General features: G+C 46.5%; 1 long non-coding RNA gene across 1 annotated transcript; it reads right to left on the minus strand.

Moving 5' to 3' along the window:
* Nucleotides 1-2205: 2205 nt before the first annotated feature.
* On the minus strand, nt 2206-3094 carry LOC117071436. The gene is made up of 2 exons (XR_004432293.1): nt 2831-3094; nt 2206-2370 (listed from the first exon to the last, which is right to left on the minus strand). It is a non-coding gene; the product is annotated as an uncharacterized LOC117071436 (long non-coding RNA).
* Between the last annotated feature and the right edge of the window lie 8878 nt (nt 3095-11972).

Here is an 11972-nt window from a genome sequence, read left to right on the forward strand (position 1 = left end):
GATAATTTATAAACAAAAGAGATTTCATTGACTCGCAGTTCCACCTGGCTGGGGAAGACTCAGGAAACTTACAATCACGGCAGAAGGCAAAGGGGAAGGAAGACACATCTTACATGGCAGCAGGAGAGAGAGTGTGAGCAATGGAGGAACTGCCAAACACTTTTAAACCATCAGCTCCCGTGAGAACTCACTCACTATCACAAGAACAGCATGAGGGAAACCGTCCCCATGATCCAATCACCTTCCACCAGGCCCCTCCCCGACACGTGGGGATTACCATTCGACATGAGATTTGGGTGAGGACACAGAGACAAACCATATCAAGGGTGGACCCTAAATCCAATATGGCTGGTGTCCTTATAAGGAGAGGGAGGTTCAGACACAAAGGCATCACAGAGGAGGCAGGAACAAAGGTTGCATTCCTACGTTCTTGCATTGCTATAAAAACAAGTACCTGAGACTGGGTAATTTATAAAGAAAGGTTTAACTGGCTCGTGGTTCTACAGGCTGTACAGGAAGAATGGCAGCATCTGCTTCTGGGGAGACCTCAGGGAGCTTTTGTTCCTGGCAGAAGGCAAAGCAGAAGCAGGAGTCTTCATGGCTGGAGCAGGACCAAGAGAGAGACGGGGGAGGTGCTGCACACTTCTAAAACAACCAGATCTCACGAGACCTCACTCAGTGTCACAAGAATGGCACCAAGTGGGAAATGCCCTTCCAGGATCCAGTCGCCTTCCACTGGCCCCTCTTCCAACACTGGGGATTTGGGCGGGGACACAGAGCCAAACCATATCAAAGGCCATGTGAAGAGGAAGACAGATTGAATCGATGCAGCTACAAGGAACGCCAGGGATGGCTGCCAGGCACCAGGAACTAGGAAGAGGCTAGAAAGGACTTCCCCTAGGGCCTTCAAAGGGAGTTTGGCCCAACCAACACCTTGATTTTGGATGTCTGCCTCCAGAACTGTGAGAGAATACATTTTTGTTGTTTTGTCACCCAGTTTGTGCTCATTTGTTACAGAGCCCTAGGAAACTAATGTACAAGCCCACCCACATTTAAGGGGAAGGGAATTTCCACCTCTTGATGGAAAGTGGCAGGGTTCCAGCAGAGCACATGGGACAGGAGCTACTGTACCACCCATCTTGGCAAAGCACAATCTGCCACAAACTCTGGAGTGTATACGAAGAATGGGGCAGAAGTGTTGACTGTATGTTTAGGGCTCCAAGCACAACAGAGGTTTATTTCTCACTCATGTAAATCACAGGCCTCCAGGTCCTTCCAAGACAATCTAAGCTTTCTGAGGTTGACCATCCCCAACCTAGAAAGCTCCTAAAGGATTTCTGATGTGGCTGGACCTGGGAAAGGAATAGAAGCTGGATTGTGTGGCCAGAGAAGCTGGAAGAATGGGTATGGCTCCTGGCTCACCCCGGCCATGGGGCAGAACTTCTAAATCAACACGAAGCAAACCCACAACCACTGCCCTTGAAGCCTTAACAGGGATATTTACCAGGTAATTCTAGGAATCTGTCCGCACATTAAGGAAGTCTCATCTCTCCAGTGTGGCTGGGGCTTCAAGGGAGGGGACCTGCTGTTTGTCCCCTGATTCTAGATGTGCTCTGCCCACCAGGGACAGCTGTTCCAGGCTGCCAAGCCAAAGCCCACTCTTGCTGTCTTAGTCTTTTCAGCCTGTTATGACAAAATACCATAAACTTGGTGGCTTATAAACAACAGAGATTTATCTCTCACAATTCTGGAGGCTGGGAAGTCCAGGATAAGGGTGCCAGCAGATTTGGTGCCTGGTGAGGGCCTGCCTCCTTGTTTGTCCACAGCCGTCTTTCTACTGTAACCTCACACGACGGATGGGACAAACAAGCTCCCTTGGAACTCTTTTATAAGGGCATTAATCTCATTCATGAGGCCTCATGGCGCCTAATCACCATTATGACCCAATCATCTCCCAAAGGCCCCACCTCCAATTGTCATTACAAGGGGGATTAGATTTCACATATTAACGTGGTGGGGCACAAACATTGAGACCATAGCAGGGCTTCCATAAACCAAAGCTCTGGCTTAAGCTGCCTTTCTCTCAAAGGAAATGTTTTCCTTGCTAAAAATGCAAGACTAGAATTGGGGTAAACTCCAGGCACATTGTATTAGTTCGAGGATCCCTAGCAGCAAGCAAAAGCAAACTCACAGATGATTAAATACTGAGCTCCAAACACAACCGAGATTTATTTCTCACTCATGTGAAGCCTAATGCAGGGTTCTGATTAGCAGGTGTCCCTTCTCCAAGGGGTGATTGAGAGGTCTAGGCTGCTTCCATCTTGTGGCTCCCCTATCTTCAACATGTGGCTCCCAATGTCGCCATGGAAACTGCATCAAATATGCAGAAAGGGAAAAAGCACAGAGGATGGGCTGGGGGCTGCGGATGGGGAAAAAGTGTCCATCACCTCCACCTACAATTTATTGTCTAGAACCCATTCACAGGTCTGCACCTAACCACAAAAAGAGGCTGGAAAGCAGTCTGACGGCACGCCCAGGAGAAAGGGAAAGGGGCTTGGTGAGGAGCTAGCCAGCATCTGCCCACAGGAAGGAATGTCAGAGGCTCAGTGGCTCATTATGTCTTCAAGTGCCTGGGATCTCTCCCTTTCCCCCCATCTGCCTACAGAGACCACTCTGCCAGTGGTCCAGTCCACCCCTGGACTCACCCTGAACCCTTCAAGCTTTATACGCTATAGCAAATCCATTAGCAAATCCCTCTAGCTCTGCCTTGGCATCTCCAGACCCTGGCCTCCTCTCCATCACTCTGGTCCATGTCACCATCATCTCTTACCTGGGTAATCCTGGTTGCCTCCTCTCTGGGCTTGCTCCTCCTCCAGCCCTTTCTCATCACAGCAGCTTGAATAATCCTTTCAAAACGAAATTGGAGATCTGGTCTACACCAAAACTGCCCATTAGCAACACATCTCCCTCAGGCCAGCGTCTTCAGAGTGACCTAGGGGTCCCTGCACAACCCATGTTCTCTTAGACCTCATCTCCTCTCCATCCCCCTTCCCCATTCACTCTGCCCCAGCCCCACCGGCCCCCTCACCATCCCTCCAGCATGACAGGCACAGTCCTGCCTCAGCCTTTCCATGAGCTGTTCCCTCTCCCTCCAGCACACAGCTACATCCCTCTCATTTCCTTCAACAGTCATTTCCTCAGCAAGGCCCATCCTAGCAACCCCATCTGAAACTTCAGTGTCCCTTCACTGATTTAACTTTTCTCCTCGACACTTATCACCAGCCAGCAAACTACAATCTCACTTACTTTCTGCTTCCCCTACAAGAATGTAAACTCATAAGGGCAGAACGTTCTATTTTCTTCCTTGATGTATTGCCAATGTCACAAACATCGTGGACTCTCAGTGAAGTCATGGTTGGATGAAGGAACAAAAAGGCTGCAAGGGCAATTGAGGCTGTATGCCTCCTGACTCATGCCCACAGGGCAGGGAGAGGGGGTGTATTAGTCCATTTTCATGCTTCTCATAAAGACATACCTGAGAGTGGGCAATTTATGAAAGAAAGAGGTTTAATGGACTTACAGTTCCACGTGGCTGGGGAGGCCTCACAATCATGGCAGAAGGCAAGGAGGAGCAAAGTAACATCTTACATAGATGGCGGCAGGCAAAGAGAGAGCTTGTGTGGGGTAACTCCTTGGAAAACCATCAGGTCTCATGAGACATATTCACTATCATGAGAACGACATGGGAAAGACCTGCCCTCATGATTCAAATACCTCCCACTGGGTCCCTCCCACAACAAGTGGAAATTCAAGATGAGATTTTGGTGGGGACACAGCCAAACCATATCAGGGGGGATTTAGAAATATTTCTTTGGCCATGAAATATAGACCCTCCTTTTCCAGCTCTTGAATCTGGGCCCATTTGGGAAGCATTCTACCACAAAACTAAAAACCACCATCCTCAGTGAGGTTGCTCTTGCTTTCATGATTCTCCCCATGGTTGCAAGATGGCTGCCATGACCCCAAGAATAACATAACACTGCAGCCCCCAAAGCAAGAGGCAAGAAGGAGCACTCCCCATATCCACCTCTCTCTTCTCATCAGAGAAGGAAATCCTTCCCAGAAGCTTTTCTATGAGTTTCATCATCCAAACACAGCACACACGACCACCCTTAGTTTCAAGGGAGCCTGGGAAAGGGCATATTAGGGTCTTTGGGCCTCTAGAGTAGAAGGTAGGTGAGGTTGAGGTGAGTTTTGAAGGGATGCTACCTAGGCAACTAGTAAGATTTGCCAACAGCCTTGCTTAAACAGTCTCAGAAGTAGAGCACTGCAGAGCCTGCACAGTGGAGGCATCCAGGCCAGCCTGTGAGAGGGGCCAGGCAAGCCCAGAGTTGGCATGGTCTGCCCAAGTTTCCCTAATTAACTAGGGGAGAGACAGCCTGTACTAAAGTCTCTCATGGCCCAGTCTAGCAACCTCAATCCAGTTCCCATAAGTCCTACTCCATGAGAAGTAAGTGGGGAAGTTCTGGAAACAGGCCATGAGGCAAACATCATAGGTCACAGCTGCTCCTCCTTCAACAGAAGTGCAACAGAAGTGCAAAGACAGAGATAGAACACTTGGCTGTGAATAACAATCGCGCCTTTGATCAAGCCCTGCATTTTTTGCAATGCTTGTGGTCCTCTCTGAAGTCAGCAGCACATTGACTGAGGCAGGAAGGCTGTGGTGCCAATCACCCACTCACAATATCCACCTGGAGCGATTTTCTCCCTAGTTCATTTCCCCTCCTTTTGCCACATGATAAAATATAGTACAATATTTTTTCCTGGAAAAGACAGCTGTTTTATCAGTATTACAAAGCACCTTCAATTTGAACTCAACTTGTAACCACAGCCGAAGACTATTTTGCTTTTAGTCACTATTATGTGGAATGTTATTCATTACTTTTTTTTTATTTCCAGCAATATGTTTTCTATCAATGTGTATCTTTGATAACTCTTTTTTTTTTTTAACATGAATGAATTTCTCTCTACCACAATATTATGTGAGTAGACAACAGGCATGCTAAACTCGAGTGTCTTTGACTTCTTGGGAAAGAAAAAGCAAAAGATAATTGAATTAACTCTCTTTTCCCTGGGCCTATCCCTAGGATTTGCAGAAGCCTGACCTTCTCCACTCTTTCCCACCCTCATCTGCCTAATGAGAATGAAATTCCACAGGCTCAACAGGGCAGGGTGGATCTTTGTGGGCATCCCAAGCTTTGGGTGGCTGGGGTCTGGGATGGAGAATAGTCTGTAACTCTGGACAACAGCACCAAGTATCACCCCTGCTCCTGCCATGAGACTGGTTACAAGCATAAGGAACACATGGGGTCAGGCTCTAGATGCAGGCTTACATTTTTAGAATGGGTGACCTTGGAAAAGTCACAGAGCCTCAGAGATCCTGGGTGAGCCCTAGTGCCTATCTCTGCAGGGTGAAATCACCCTGCAGGCTTGGGTGAGAGCTGCAGTCTCTCCTTTTCAGTGTGCTTACCCAACTCTGAAGGACTCTCTACATGGGAACTGTGGTTGTTCTTCAACAGAAGCAGAGTCCCCCAACTTGATCACTGCTCTCAGGACCTTACAGTTTGGGAAGGAAGGCCAGAAATCCTTCTCATCCACAAGGCCCTGGTCTCATGCTGTCTCCTCCAGGAAGCCTTCCTTGTCCCTCCATACCTGCTCTGTACTCAGGCAGCACCTGGGTCTCATGCTGCCTCCTCCAGGAAGCCTTCTTTGTCCCTCCATACCTGTTCTGTGCCTGGGCAGCACCTGGCAAGCTGCTCCCTGTTGCCCCTTTCACATTACACTTGGTGCTAGTCTGAGTGCCTCTGCTATGTCTGAGCTTCCCCCAATCGTCTCTGGAAGCCCAGAGCCTAAAAGCAACTCTGTGCTCAGAAAATACTAGCTGGCTTGATGGAGACACCTGGGGCACAGACACAGGGAGCTGTTACTAAACAAGAATGCAAAGTTAAACATGCCAGCCTGGTGCATGGCAACTGCAGAGCTGAAAGTGGGTCTCCTGAGTGGCATGAGCACTCTTTCAAAATGCAGCTCCTTCAGGAACTGCTTTAGGGGAAGGCACAGCACACTGAGGGGCCAGGTCATGGCAGGGTGCTCTTTTGGCAAAGCTAAATCTTCCCATATCCACATCACACTGAGAACCTGTAATTAACCAGTGCCCAGAAGGCACATGGCGGTTTAAAAAGAGCTCTGGGGGATAGAAAAGAAAAACATATTTGAAACATCTAAGTCAGCAATAGAATAGATCTAGAATGTGCAAGAAACTCTTGCAAATAGATAAGAAAAAGCAGGCCTAATGGGAAAATGGGCAAAAGAAAAGAACAGGCAACTTACAGAGGAAAAAAACAAAAGAACCAGCAAGTACATGAAGAGACACTCAAATGAATTAGCAATTAGAGAAATGCTATTTAAAACAAAGATCACTGTACACATATTAGACTCACAAAAATTAGAAAGATAAGTTGTGCCAAGTGCTGGTGAAGATACACCCTGGCACAACTTAGCCAAACCAGATACCCTGTGCCACAAACAATTCCACGTCCAGGTTTACAGGCCACAGGAATTCCCACAGTGGCCTACATGTGACTTAGAAGGCCATTCTGCAGGATGACTGCATTCCCTTCAAACCAAGGCTCATTCCATTGTGAGACACACCAGTATTTTATGTAACACTAAGAAAGGAAAAACAATGAAAAAATACTCTCTTGTCAGAGACTTTTTATACAATTGGAATTCAAAATGCTTATTTTGAAACTTTTAATCTTATTGATCTTTTTTTCAAATCATTTTTCACCCTTAGGCATATATAGAAAGAAAAATAGAAGTAAAACAAATTGAGTCTTCTTAGCTCTCCCTCACATCCCAAGCCCAGCTCTCTAAACCACCTTCTGACCCAGAGTTGTCAGTGTCCATCTTTACCCACACAGTGCTGCCTTCAAGAGTGTGATCATGAAGCATTTCTTCAGCATGCTGCACTATCACCTCCTGATATGCTTCCAGGTTACAGTTGCCCCTTAAGCCAGTTCCAACATTACTACTGATAATGTTTGTGCAGGGCAGACAGTGGCAACTGTCACAACTGAAGATAGCAAGCACAAGAAGCCACCCAGCGTGAGATGTTAAAATAACCAACAACGTGCATCTTCAAATCTCTAAGACATGGTGTTTGTGGATTTGGCAGCCATCTGGGAATGACAGTGATATAGTTTTGATTTGTGTCCCCACCCAAATCTCAAGTTGAATTGTAAGGCGATGTCGGAAGTGGGGCCTTGTGGAGGATGACTGGATCATGAGGGCTGATATGGTTTGGCTGTGTCCCTACCCAAATCTCATCTTGAATTGTAGCTGCCATAATATCCACGTGTCATTGGAGGTACTTGGTAGGAAGTAATTGAATCATGTGGGCAGGTTTTCCCAAGCTGTTCTCATGAGAGTGAATAAGTCTCACGAGATCTGATTGTTTTATAAAGGGCAGTTCCCCTGCATGCGTTCTCTTGCCTGACACCACGTGATGAAGGACATATTTGCTTCCCCTCACACCATAATTGTAAGTTTCCTGAGGCCTCCCCAGCCCTGTGGAACTGTGAGTCAATTGAAACTCTTTCCTTTATAAATTACCCAGTCTCAGGTATGACCTTATAACAGTGTGAGAACGGACTAATACAGGGGTGGTTTTCTCCCTTTTGTGTTGTTCTGGTGATAGAGTTCTCATGAGATTTGGTTGTTTAAAAGTGTGTGGCACCTCCCCATTGCTCTTTGTCTTCCTCCTGCTCCAGCCATGTGAAGATATGCCTCCTTCCCCTTTACCTCCCATCATGATTATAAGTTTCCTGAGGCTTCCCCAGCCCCCATGATTCCTGTACAGCCTGCAGAACTATAAAAGAAATTAAACCCCTTTTATTTATAAATTACCCAGCCTCAGGTATTTCTTTACAGTAGGGTGAGAACAGACTAATATAGATGAGGAAAATGAAGTGGAGACACGCCATGGAGCTCTGTGTAGCAGCTAGAAGCACTGGACAGAGGGCACATACACACAACTGTTCATGTAAATCAAAACAGTAATTTCCACAAAACTTACTGGACCAGTTGCTTATATGGAGGGCGGATAAAAGGAGAAGAGAGTGGAGAGAAAGTGGAGTAACTACATAAGTAATTAACAAGAACGACAATGACAAAAAGAAGAAAGGGGTCTTGCAAAAGTTGAGAGATGACATGTTATACTCTTTTAATACTCACAACTGCTACATCTGCAGTGCAAAGATGAGGAAACCAAGGATCTGAGAGAGTGGAATAAGGAACCGAGTCCAGGAGAGGGAGACCTCCCATTTATGAGCACCTACTGTGTACAGGATTAACCTCATGATACACTTAGCCTAATGACATTCTGCCAAGGCAGAGAGATTGCCCTCACTTTACAAGGGCAGACACTAAGGTTCAGAAAGGGGAACTCTCTTGCCTGGGGACCCAGAGCTCATAAGAACCAGCTGAACTGTGAGCCCAGGTGTGAGGCTACAAAACTTACGGTCTTTCCACGATGAGCCTTTTTCTCCATGTACCTATCAAAGGTTCAGACCAGAAAAGGGCAGCAGAAGAAATACCAAGGAACTGGAACCCAAGGCCATGCCTGCAAGAAGTAGAGAGGCTCTGTACATTGGGAGAACATGGGAGGGGGTGCACCAACCAGTGGGGACAGGGGAAATCCCATCTCATGCTGTGAAGTTACATGGCAGTCAGGTGGCCTCACTGGCTGGGGGTAAATGTGTGGATGAGCAGGCATGGCTGAGGAGAGCTCAGCATAGGGGCAGGCTTGCTGGAAAGACCATCACAGGCATCTCTGCCACACCCTCATTCTGTCTGACCTCTAGGTAAAGCACAGAGCTTCTGTCCCCGAGCCACTGTCCATCTGCCCTTCCTTCCAGTCACTCTCCTAACAAACTGATTATTTTACTTATTTACTTGTTGTCTCTTTCTGCCACCAAAGACTGTAGAATCTATGAGGGCAGGGATTTTTGTGTGCTTTCTCCTTTGCCACGTTCCCGGTGCCTGCACATAGTAGACCTCAGTAAAAGCTTTGTTGAATGAATGAAATCATGAAAGGCCTTGTATCCCATGCCAAGGATATATCCCATGCCAAGCTTGCTTCCTGAGGCACTGGGTGGCCACTGGAGGGTCTGGACAGAGCTGTGACATTCTCAGACCTGCCTGGCAGCAGCAGTGGGTGCAATGGTTAGGAGTGTAGACTTCATAGCCAGGCTGCCATGTATGACCCCTGTCCCCACACAAGCCTTGTAACCTTTTGCAAGTCACTCAATCTCAGCTTCCTCATCTGCAAAATGAGGATGAAAATAGTACCTCCTTCATAAGGTTTTGAGAAGATGAAATGAGTTCATGCGTGTGGTGTTTAGGGCAGTACATGGTACGATAGTAACATAACAGTCATGTATCAGTTTTTGCTGCATAACAAGCCCACCAAAATTAGTGACTTAAAACAGCAATTTTTTATTTAACTCATGACTCAGTAGTCTGGCAATTTGGGTTCATCTTGATCAACTATGAGGTTCTTCTGCTGGTCTTAGCTGGGTTCACTCCTGCTCAAGTTGGCAATCAGTGACCTCACTGGCATATTGTATGGTTATCTGGCTGTAGCTGGAGTTACAGGGTATCTGGGCCATGTGTCTCTCTCAATGTCCAGCAGACCATTTCAAGCTTGTTCATGTGGTGGCAGTTGCAGTGTTTCCAAGTGCAAAAAGATAAAGCAAACCCCAATGTACAAGCACTATACAAGCTTCTGCTTATATCATTTTGCAAATATGTCACATTGGCCAAAACATCACATGGCCAACCCAACTTCAAGGAGTAGAGAAACAGGCTCTACCCCTTAATAGGAGGGGAAGAATTTGTGACCATTTTTGCAATCTATGACTGCCCTTGCTATTTCAGAAATGGCAAAGGCATCTAAAGAGAACTCAGGAGGCCTCTGCTAAAGACCAGATTTGACAAAAGACTGGAAGCCCTACTGGGTGTGAGAAATGGGAAACCAGCCTGTCCCATCCCATATCCCTACTTGCCAGCCCTCTGTGATAAGAACTAATTATTTTGAGTGGCAAGTGGGCTATGCCAGAAGTAGTTTCTGCTCTGTCTCAAATGGCCCTTGAACTCTTGGGGATGAAAGATGGAGTGCAGGCTTAGGACAGATCTTCTTTCAGAGAGTGGTCAGAGCTGTCCGCCTGTAGCACCCTCTGAGGGTGGCATCCCCAAGCCTCAGCCTCCGCAATCCAGTCTGTAAAAGCCTGATCTCACTTAGCTCCTTCTCAAACAATAATTTGAAATCAACGAATCCTGTGCTGACATACTCCTCCCCTATGATTACTGAGCTCTAGACATGAGGAAACAGGCATTTCTCAACCAAGCCCTCCATCAGTGATTACCATTATTGCATAATTGGGGACCTCGGAAGCAACAGAGTGCCGTGAGCTGCCAGGCCCAAGCTCCTACTCAAATGACACTCTGAGTTCAGCTGCTAGAAGACAGGAAAATGTGGCTAATTGAGACTAAAGACTGCTCTGAGTAGCTGTCTAATTTTCCACAGTTAGTTCCTTTTTATTCTGCAGTGGTATCCTTTTGGTAATTGACTTTCAAATAATACTTGTTACATATCACACTTAAACAGGAGTATTTCTGGCAGGGTTGAGCTATACAATGGATCTAGAAGTGGATTTCATTAAGGGAACCAGCTCTACAGATCTGAGGCACTCCCACAGTGCCAGCGACACACTAATGTTCAAGAAACATGGTCCATGAGATACGTCCACGCAGTTATCAGTGTACAGAAATCGCGGCATAATTTGAGTGTGCATGCAGCAACCACGCAGATGATCACAGAATTCTCACATCTTTTCTCTCATTTTTCAAGACCCTGTGAGTTTAAAAGAACAAGGAACAAATGAGGACACTGAGGTTCATCAAAATTGGATCATGAAGCATGTTACTACACATCTACTATATGCCAAGCATTGGAAATGCAGACATGAATATGGCAACACCTGCCTTCAAGATGTTCATAACATGGGGGTATGGATGGGGAAAACCAAAAAGCAAACAAATTATAATCATGGAGTAGGAAAGTTAACATTACAGAGATGTATACACATGCAAGATGGAGCACAGAGGACAGTAACTCTCTGAGGATTGAGAAACTGAAAGTCAAGTTGAGTCCTGAAGGATGCCTAGAAGTCAACCTGGTGAGGAGGAGGCTAAGACATCCCAGTTAGAGCAGTAAACAAATGCTGCCTATTGCAGGAAAGGAAGAGGTTTTCCAGGACCCATGTGCCAAGGGTATATAGCAGAGTGTGGCCTAACCTCAAGTTCCCAGCCTTGACTCAGCATCCATAGTTTTCATGCTTGTGTGCTGTCCAGTTGTTTGGCAAATATGTCCACTTCCGTGCTTCCATGGAAGCTTTCATGATATCTTCTTGGGAAACCACATACTCATTTCACTGGGGCTGTCATTACTCCAACCTCACTTGGATTCTTATTTTAGAATTGCCACTGGAGTCCATTTGTAAGCCATATAATGCTTTTGTTTTTATAGCAATACATTGTTTTTGATCCCAGGTGCTATATTCCTTGGCACGACTATCCATTTTGTTGCTAAATTTGGCTCTAAAGAATTTGGAACCATTTCCAAACATTAAACGTACCCTCAAAGGTTGATGATGGCCACTGCACTGAGCGTGTTCAAAGAAATGTGCTCTTGTAGGAAGAGAGTACATCTCAGTCTGCCATCTTTCTCACCCCTGCCCAGGGGAAAGGAATCTCCATCTTCAGCTACTCTGGGCAGGGTGCCTGGTACTGGAAGTATAAGGACTATGTCTGTGGGTGGCACTTGACCTCCATTCAGTGGGATTATTAAG

Source organism: Trachypithecus francoisi, unplaced genomic scaffold (assembly GCF_009764315.1).
Source record: "Trachypithecus francoisi isolate TF-2019V2 unplaced genomic scaffold, Tfra_2.0 Lachesis_group3, whole genome shotgun sequence".
Taxonomy (NCBI): Eukaryota; Metazoa; Chordata; class Mammalia; order Primates; family Cercopithecidae; genus Trachypithecus; species Trachypithecus francoisi.